General features: G+C 34.7%; 1 protein-coding gene across 1 annotated transcript in view; it reads right to left on the bottom strand.

Moving 5' to 3' along the window:
* Positions 1-264: 264 nt before the first annotated feature.
* Positions 265-9446, bottom strand: part of LOC123527485 (uncharacterized) — a 72457-nt gene continuing 63275 nt past the window's right edge. Inside the window, exon 6 of the mRNA XM_053523437.1 lies at positions 265-320. The gene's annotated coding sequence lies outside the window, so the exon portion shown is untranslated. The remainder of the gene's footprint in view (positions 321-9446) is intronic.

Genomic DNA, 9446 nt, shown 5'->3' with positions numbered 1-9446 from the left:
GTCAGGGTTGGCCCTCAGTCCTTCAGAAGTTTTGACTATTGACTGGCAACTGCCATTCAATAAGTGTATACTATTATCAAGAGTTCACTCATTGTTCCTCATCCTATCTTATAATTCAAAATTTCAGTAATATATCATAATATTTATCTATCAGCATACCACCTGACTATATAATCCCACAACCGTGAACCTGCTGTAACGGCTGTCACACAACGGCTCTTCACAAGAGTATAATGAGTTGATTCTAAATTAGGACTGACAAGTTGTCTGACGATATGACACACCAGTAAATAGCGGCAATCCAGTGAACACAGGTGAGCCTGGAAACAGAAAACATTTACCATGGATGAACAGTGATACAGTAGATAGAGTAGCCTGGGTTCCAGTCTGTCGATTTTTCATGTGTTTCTGTTCTGCAAATCGACACTATACTATCAGAAACTAAACGAGCCAGTAACAGCAACTTGTTCATGTATATGAAATAGCGAGTATGTTATGACAAAGCAAAAAATATCAATGCCTGAATCCCAGGCTATAGATAGGGTACCAGTCTCTTATCCTAGATGATATTTTAAATAACCAATAGAAACAAGGGAGTAACCTTACTAAAATAAAGTTTGAACTCCAGCATGGAACTGGTTGTTTTGGAGCACATACTTCTGAAAAACTGTCCAATGGCAAGAGTGCATTCTTGGTCAGTTCTTTAACCTATGAACCAGTATTACAATATTTCTGAATATATGGACTCCAGTAATGGAATACTCGCAAGTTTAACCTTGACTTCAGGCATCTGAGGCACAAATGAAAACAATATAACATATGCAAACAAGGGTGCCATAGTCATAAAATACACCCGTCGAGAGTTTGTTAGAAGAAAATTTTTTTGTTACAAAAATGGAAATATGATTAATATTGGTGACCTAAAAATGAACTTTGAAGTCAATAGGTATAGAATCATTCACTTTTCATATGCATTTCACTAAAAGAAGTCACAGTGACCTTGACATTCTGACCAATTGGCTTTAACCTAAAATGAGTGTCATGGATACCTTATAAAGTTTGATGACAATAGGTAGAAACTGCATAATTCACAGAACTTTTCATCCTGTATATAACAGAGGCCTATATTAGGCCACTTCCCAAATTGCAATTCAAAAATATACTGTAACTGAGACTAAAATTAAATCCCAAAAATGCAGTAGGACCAGATGGGATACATCCTAGAGTTGTTAAAGAATGCATCCATCCTATATCTGTTTTGCTGAGGAGAATATTTGTTAAGTCCTTGAATGAAGAGAAATTGCCCATTGAATGGAAGTATGCCAATGTGACAGCATTAAATATGAGTGGTAAAAGAAGTAAATCAGAAAACTATAGACCTATAAGTGTTACTTCTATTTGCTGTAGGCTTTTGGAAAGAATAATAAGAGAGGCAATATTAGTAAGTTGCACATGGTTTGGAGTCAAATAATCTAATTTCGGTTAATCAACACGGGTTCAGGCCGGGCTACTCCTGTTACCCAACTACTTGAATGTATAGAGGACTGGTCAGATAAATTAGATAAAGGTGAAGATGTTGATGTTATATATATGGATTTTAGGGCTGCATTTGACAAGGTGCCTCATGAACGCCTTTTAAAGAAGGTTTGGGGCTATGGTATAAGAGGGAAGGTGTTTGCTTGGATAAAGGATTTTCTTGGCAATAGACAGCAAAGAGTTATGGTGAATGGGTCAATGAGTTCCTGGAAAAGAGTTGTAAGTGGGGTACCCCAGGGTAGTGTTTTGGGACCTGTTCTATTTTTAATCTTCATAAATGACTTGCCAGATGTAATGAAAAGTGTGACCAAATTATTTGCTGAAGATACTAAATTATATTCTGACTCTGCACAAGAGTTAATACTCCAAGACAGTGTGTTTAGTGCGTGCGCATGTGAATTGGCTCAAAAATGGCAAATGGTATTTAACTGTAAGAAGTGTAAGCACTTACATTTTGGGAAAAGGGAAATTACTGATATCTTTTATATGAAAAGTAGTAACAATCAGATCACTGAAATTAGTCATGTACATAACTAGTGAGAAAGATCTTGGAGTTGTCTTTGATGTAGATATGAAGTTTTCTATTCATATTAATGATAAGGTAAATAAGGCAAACAGGAATTTGGGTCTCATTTTTAGGACTTTTACAGATATGGACAAAGATATGTTTCTGTCCCTGTATAAGGCAATAATTAGGCCACATTTGGATCCGAGATTGAAGAAAGATTTGATTGCTATAGAGAATGTCCAGAGAAGGGCAACTAGGCTCATAGCAGATTTAGGTAACAGAGAATATTGCGGAAGATTAAGGTTGTTGGGCTTACCTACTCTGGAATGTAGAAGGCTTACGGGAGACATGATACAGGTGTTCAGGATCGTCCATAGGTATGATAGAATTAATAGTGAAAAGTTTTTCTCCTTGATAGGTCAGAACAGAACTAGGGGTAACATGTATAAGCTGTATAAGAAACGATCTAACTCAGAATTGAGAAGAAGTGTTTTCAGTCAAAGAGTAATTGATACATGGAATGAATTACCTGATAATATAGTGTCAGCACCCTCAGTAAATGTATTTATTATCGGGAGCATACACCGTAACTAGAAATCTCCTTATAAGGAAATAAGCGGGTTTATGATTACGCGGTAAAAATGCACGAGTTTTTCGGTAGTAGTAAGAGTTGCCATTCGAGGTTTATTAGACAAGCCGTCAAGTTGTGAAATTTTAAAACATGTCGGAATCGATAGACGAGTTAAAATCTTACTTTGACTCAAAGTTTTCGGAAATTAAAAAGGACTTTTGCAAACAACCGGATCCAGTTACAGTGAAACCTGTATCCGTGAAATCAAAAGGAGCACAGGTACAAATTAATTTCAACTGTGAATTACTGACTTTAGTGAAAAAACTTGAACTGTGTTTTGATCACTTTGAGAGCTGTGAAGCCAGCGAGATATGTAATCAGCTTACAAAGAAGCTGAATCATCGTAACAAGCTAATACGTCTCGCCGACAAATCTCCAGGAGGCTGGCTCACCGTTTCCGAGTACGAGCAGGACGATCTTGCCAGTGACGACGAGGACAACAAGAAAATCAAGAAGGCTGAAAAGGCAGCCTTAACTATCTTGAAGGAGAGGGATGAAAAACGCAAGGCAGAGAAAAGAACTTTTAACTCACGTTACTCTCCTTATTCTGTTCCGAACGTGCCTACTGCTTCAAACCCGAACGCTCAGAAACCAGCGTTCGGACAGGGTTCTTTTCGTCCCTACACATACAATTTCCAAGGACGCCAGAGAATTTTCTCGGGACCCAGACCTACGGACCAGTGCTTTGCCTGCGGTAAATTTGGACACTACCGCTCAAGTTGCCCAAACAACTTCTTCAATCAAAAATCCTACGCCGAACCCAAAACCGTCACCAGCCCAGCAGCCAGCAGCAAGACATGCTGAAGCGACAACGCATGAAGTTAAAGATTTCAAAGTTGAGTATTTAGATACACTTTCTTTTTTCGAAACATACAATGATCATAAAGAATACTTTGAAATTCAAGAAAACAAATTCTCAAATAATATATCGGTAAAGGGCAGACTAAAGGAAAAGTTTAAATTTTGGGAAGAGATAGGTGCTAACAGTTACATACTAGAAGTTATTAAAAACGGATACAGTATTCCGTTTATACATACACCAGAAACAAAATTTTTAAAAATAATAAGTCGGCCTTAGATAACATGCCATTTGTTTTAGATTCTTTATCAGAGTTATTAGATTCAGGTAGAATTTTAGAGGTTCCCTTCCAACCTTTAGTGGTAAATCCTCTTTCAGTTTCTGTAAATCGGTTAGGCAAAAAACGGCTTATACTAGATTTGAGGCACGTAAACAAATATGTATGGAAAGAAAAAATGCGTTTCGAGGACATAAAGTTAGCTTTAGATTACGTAGAAAAAGATGGATTCATGTTCAAGTTTGATTTAACTTCAGGCTACCATCACATAGATATTTCTACCAGTCACCAAACTTTTTTGGGGTTTTCTGTTAGACACAATAATACTACCAGATATTTTGTTTTTACTGTTTTACCTTTCGGTCTATGTTCCGCAGGTTTTATTTTCACTAAAGTTTTGAGAGAATTAGTTAAATACTGGAGAACACATGGTATAAAAATCATTGTGTATTTAGATGATGGCTGGTCAACAAATTCCTCATTTCAGGAAACGTATAGAAATTCTGATTTCGTACGTGATTCTTTAAGCAAATCTGGTTTTTTAGCAAACGACGAAAAATCAGTTTGGATCCCTGTACAAATTTTGACCTGGCTCGGACACATTTTCAATCTCCAGTCGGGTTACTTAATGGTAACGAAAGACAGGGTAGATAACTTAAAACAAGAGATTACGGCCTTGAAAACAATGGCAAACAGAGTTACTTCCCGTAGACTAGCTAAGGTAACCGGCATGATAGCATCAATGCATTTCGTGTTGGGCAACCTAGCACGTTTAATGACCAGGTTCATTTATAAAAGAGTGAACGAAAGTTACAGTTGGGATTCTGTTCTTGTTATTGCAGAAAATGGCCCCGAAATGCGGGAATTAGTTTTTTGGTTTGATAATGTAGATCGTCTGAACAATCGTAATTTATTCCCCATTTCCCAAGACTCAGTCTTAGTTTATTCTGACGCCAGTGATTTAGCCTGTGCCGCGTTTTCGCCGTCTTTTCCAGACTGCATTACGCACAAACAATGGGCGGAGTCTGAAAAAGTAAAAAGCTCCACATGGAGAGAATTGAAGTGCATAGAGTGGGGTCTTTGCGCATTATCAAAGTTTTTAGTTAACAAGCGCGTTCAGTGGTACACAGACAACAAGAACTGTGAAATTATTGTTCAGTCTGGAAGTACCAAGCTCGATTTGCAATTCCTGGCTTTGTCTATTTTTAATTTTTGCAATTCAAACGGAATAGATCTTTCAGTATTATGGATACCTCGCAAAGATAACGAGATTGCGGACGGTTATTCCAGAATTTTTGATGCTGATGACTGGGGCGTTTCCATAGAGTTTTTCACATTTTTAAATACAAAATGGGGACCCTTTTCAGTTGATAGATTTGCTAATTACAATAACAGAAAAACAGCGCGGTTTAATTCAAAGTTCTGGAATCCAGAATGTGAGACAGTCGATGCTTTTTCGACAGACTGGTCCGGTGAAAATAATTGGCTGGTACCCCCTGTGAATCTAGTTTGTAAAACAATCATACATCTGATTAAGTGTCATTCAGTAGGTGTACTTGTAGTTCCCAGATGGCAGTCGGCTGCTTTTTGGCCTCTAATTTTCGAAGATGAAACACTTAACTGGAAGCACTATGTTAAAGACGTTTTAGAGTTTTACGACCCGAGCATTTTTGTTCATGGCACAAACAAAAAGTCCTTACTCGGATCGAAGCATTTCCATGGCAGTATTTTAGCCATAAAATTAGATGCTACCTTTTGATACGCTATCTTTAACCATTTGTGTTAATCCTAGAATGTAACAATGAATATAGGAAGTAATATTAAGAAGAAATAGTTATAAAGGTTAGTTTTTAAGTAAATCCGGGAATAAATGGTATTAGTTTCCTATTATAGGCCACAGGAGCCTTATTAGCTACAGAGGTTAGCCATTTTGAAATCTATATACATATATATAAAAAAAAAAAAAAAAAAAAAAAAAAAAAAAAAAAAAAAAGGTCACAGGAGCCTTAATTATTAGCTACAAAGGTTAGCTTGGATGAAAATTAGAATACGAGGTCACAGGAGCCTTAAAAGATAAAATGATAAGCTCTAATGAAACTAACTTTATGATATATTAAAACATACAGATTTACAAAGTTATTATGATTTTTATTATTTATTTTTTTTTTTTTAAATATTCTATATTAAATTTGTTAACAGAGGCATTCATTAATGCATTAAATTTTTCAGATATTTTCAAATTTGGCAGTTGGAGAGATTTGCATCTTTTAACAGAAGAAAATCCCAAACTAAATTGCTTGGCTAAAGATTTACCTCAGATGATTTTACAAAGTAGAGCAGATAATACTCGAAAATCTTACACAACCTATTTCAATAAGTGGATCTCGTGGTGTAAACAAATGGATATTTTTCAAACTTTTCCGGCCTTGGATTTTCATGTAGCTTTATTCTTGCTATCAATGATACAAAATGAGAGTTCTTTTCCGGTGATTGAACAAGTCTATTACAGTTTAAAATGGGCGCATGACGTTTCGGAAGTAAAAAATCCATGTAATTCGAAAATAGTTACTTTTATGTTGGATTCAGCAAGAAAACTTCGTGGAAGACCAACTGAAAAGAAAAAACCCATAACGTCTGATATCATTTTAAAAATGTTTAGTCGACATCCTCCAAATTACGAAAATTTATATTATTTAAGATCATTGGTTTTTGTCACATTAGGTTTTGCTGGCTTTTTAAGAGTTTCGGAATTGTATAGTCTTAAATGTTCTGACATTTCATTTTACGAAAGCTATTTAGAACTGAATATCAGGTCAAGCAAAGTAGATCAGTCTAACAAAGGAGAAAAGGTTCAAATTTCTAAAACTGACAATATTACTTGCCCTTATAACGTTTTACAGTTGTACTTTAAAAAGGGTAATATTTCTGTAAATGATGACTGTTATCTATTCCGACAACTTTCTTTCTGTAAAAAACGTAATGATTACGTATTTCGGAAATCGAATCGTTTGTCTTATACTCGATGCAGTGAGATTCTTAGAGAATTATTAAGCGAACTGGGACTTAACGCACATGAATATGGAACGCATAGTCTAAGAAGAGGTGGCGCAACAGTAAGCGCAATGAACAGTATATCAGATAGACTGTTTAAGAAACACGGAAGGTGGAAGAGCGAGAAAGCAAAGGACGGTTATGTCCTAGAAGACATTGATGAGAAATTAAGTGTTACAAAAAACTTGGGTTTATAAAAAAAAAAAAAAAACAAAAAAAAAAAAAAAAAGATCTCATTGACATTACACTTCAAATATTTGAAGTAATTAACATTGTGTGTTACTGTTTACTTTATATGTAAAATACATTATATGTTGATATTTATAGTTATGCTTAATGAAAATTTCCAGTCTCAAACGTAATGTTATTTCCGGTTGTCGATTGATTTGGAATAAGTCTGCGTGGAGGCTGGTAATTTTCCCGTTCTTTATTTTTCGACGGTTTGCTTACGATCCCTCTAGCCTAATTCAATCTTGTGTTATGTTGTTTTTAAAGTGTATGTTCAAAGAGTGTAAATGATTTATGCTCGTTTGAGAGTAACGAATTAGAGCATAAATGTATTTATTATCGGGAGCATACACCGTAACTAGAAATCTCCTTATAAGGAAATAAGCGGGTTTATGATTACGCGGTAAAAATGCACGAGTTTTTCGGTAGTAGTAAGAGTTGCCATTCGAGGTTTATTAGACAAGCCGTCAAGTTGTGAAATTTCCGAAAATATTTAAATATTTTCGTTTATTTGTTAAAAAAAAAAAAAAAAAAAAAAATGTCAACAATTATTATGTCATACCATTTCACATGACTCACAGTATTTAATTTTAATTTCAGATTTACAGTTCGGCAGGCGATTAAATGGAAGTGTAACAATTGTGAAACATATTATGGACTCTTTTTTCGTCACATGAAATAAGTTTGGTTTTTCACATGCAATTATACATGTACATTGTTTTGTGCCTAAAGACGTTATTATACGTAATGTAAAAATCGATTTATATTTCAGGAAAATTCCTCCTATATTTTAGTCATGTTTTTTTGCGTCAAAACTACAAAAACGTTTTATTTTGCTTCAAAATTGGGTATATATGTCAGGCAGGCCGGAAGGAGCCGCTGGTCTTGAGCCTTGGACCCCTTCATTAAATACCTCCCCCTCCCACGACGGAGTAGGGTTAGGTATCCCGCTCGCAGCACACCTGACTTTGGCTTTTTCAGAAATTTACTAAATATGTTTTTATAAAGATATTTTATTAATTAGAAATTTCATTAAAAAATTTTGTTGGTGAACGAGAAGATGTGTAATATTTTGACAGTATGGATTCTGACAGTATATCTTTTTGTTGGTTGGGTTAATAAACGGTTGATTGGGACGGTTTGCTTACGATCCCTCTAGCCTAATTCAATCTTGTGTTATGTTGTTTTTAAAGTGTATGTTCAAAGAGTGTAAATGATTTATGCTCGTTTGAGAGTAACGAATTAGAGCATAAATGCATTTAAATCACGTTTAAATAAACATTGGGTGGGTCTTTCCTTAAAATTTAAGGCTAGTTGCAATCAATAATGTTGTGACATTTAATGACTACACAGTAATAAGAAAAAGTGTGTGAAGAATGCATCATGTTCACGGAAGTTGTTTACTAATGAAGAATTTGGGAGAACAAAAAGAAAAGGGCCGTCAGAAACGATATGTTTAAATATGAATATTATTATTCATATGTGGCCTCGACCACAGTATGAACAGTATGAACAGTATTTTCGTGCTCTGACAAAGTTTCACTAATGCAATTAGAAAAAGTAATATTGCCCTTTTCATTGTATATACCTATATTATGTAAATATGTTCTAGTCGTGAAAATACACACACAAAAAAAAAGAAAAAAAAAAGACTTTTGAAAAGAAATATCACTAACTGATATTTATAAATTAATATCTTAATAATATGTACCGTGCAATGTATTTTAAAACTTTGGCGCTGAGATCTCATAAAAGCAAGTTGTCGAAATAATGATATCTCTACTTAATTCTTTGAGCATTTCCCCAAATGATTGTGTATGTTAATTTCTGTTAAATTCCCGAAACAAATTTAATTGTATGAATTCTTTCATATTGATTTTATGTAATGTATATGTTTTACACAGATGACTTCTACCTAATAAAGTAATTACGTCAATTTCTAAAACTGTGTTCTTGGATATTTTCCAGGTACATCTCTCCTCTTAAAGACGACAAACTCTGGTCCTCTTAGCGAGGTGTTTACCATCGCCAACGCTCACGCCCGCGAACCGCATATCAACGATCATAGGAAATACTGAGATATTTTTTCATATGGGCAATGTTCCCCCACTCGTGTAATACATTCAAATGACCAAAATAGTTGAAGCAACTATCAATGAAATTTTCATCACTGCGGATGCTTTACATGCTATAGGTTTAAATGTTGATTATTTCACAAATTGGCCATAAATTAAAATATAATTTTAACTTACATAATTATATTGAAAGAGGATTCAATTTCTCATTAATCTATGTTAAGATTATTAAATAATATCCAAAATTATGAATTTTCTGGTGATTTAAACCTTTGTATGTACTGTACACGATCAATGTTTACCGTGTGTTTACACGCCATATAAAACCAATAACTTTACAT

This window comes from Mercenaria mercenaria, chromosome 14 (genome assembly GCF_021730395.1).
Source record: "Mercenaria mercenaria strain notata chromosome 14, MADL_Memer_1, whole genome shotgun sequence".
NCBI lineage: Eukaryota > Metazoa > Mollusca > Bivalvia > Venerida > Veneridae > Mercenaria > Mercenaria mercenaria.
This window is presented reverse-complemented; position numbering and strand designations above follow the sequence as displayed.